This window comes from Centruroides sculpturatus, unplaced genomic scaffold, assembly GCF_000671375.1.
Source record: "Centruroides sculpturatus isolate CEXI.00-Female unplaced genomic scaffold, Cexi_2.0 scaffold2226, whole genome shotgun sequence".
NCBI lineage: Eukaryota > Metazoa > Arthropoda > Arachnida > Scorpiones > Buthidae > Centruroides > Centruroides sculpturatus.
In genome coordinates this window covers 20140-20774 of record NW_019386506.1, presented here as the reverse complement: position 1 = coordinate 20774, position 635 = coordinate 20140, and positions in this window count along the sequence as shown.

Below are 635 nucleotides of genomic sequence, written 5' to 3'. Positions count from 1 at the left end.
TGTAACGCACCGTTTTCGGAAACAAAAATAGGTTACATAATAATGGGGTAAGTACCAGGCCTGGACTTTAAATAAACCAATAATTTCCACAAACCACAGACAATACTGAACAATAAAGATAAACTTTAATTCTATTAACAACAAAAATAATAATGGGGTAATTGACCCGAACAAAAGTTATCTAATTGTAAAGTAATAACCAAATCAATAATCAAAAACTTGTACGTATTTCTAATAATAAAAAAAAATTTTATCTCCTCCTCAAATATAAATATTGTACAGCCAAACGATACAATTTCCTCGAATTTATCACTGACGTTTACCACCCTGGTTACCTGAAGCTCCTTCTCGCTCTGTCGTGGATGTTCCGCTTTTAATTGTACATCCAGTGCAGCTCCGCACTGTCTTAATTTACATAGGATGACGTTCCAGGATCAGGCACCGATGCAAACTAAGTTTATTTTTTTTTCTTTTGGTCACTGGTGCTTAGGAGTTTGTCCGTAAAAAAAAAAGAACCCCGAAAAGAAAATAATTAAATAAAAATAACGTCCCAAAACATAAAATAACGATCGGACATTGACTCCTTTACAGTGGTATCTCGTACTTCGAACGTTCCGGAGTTCAAACGCTAAATT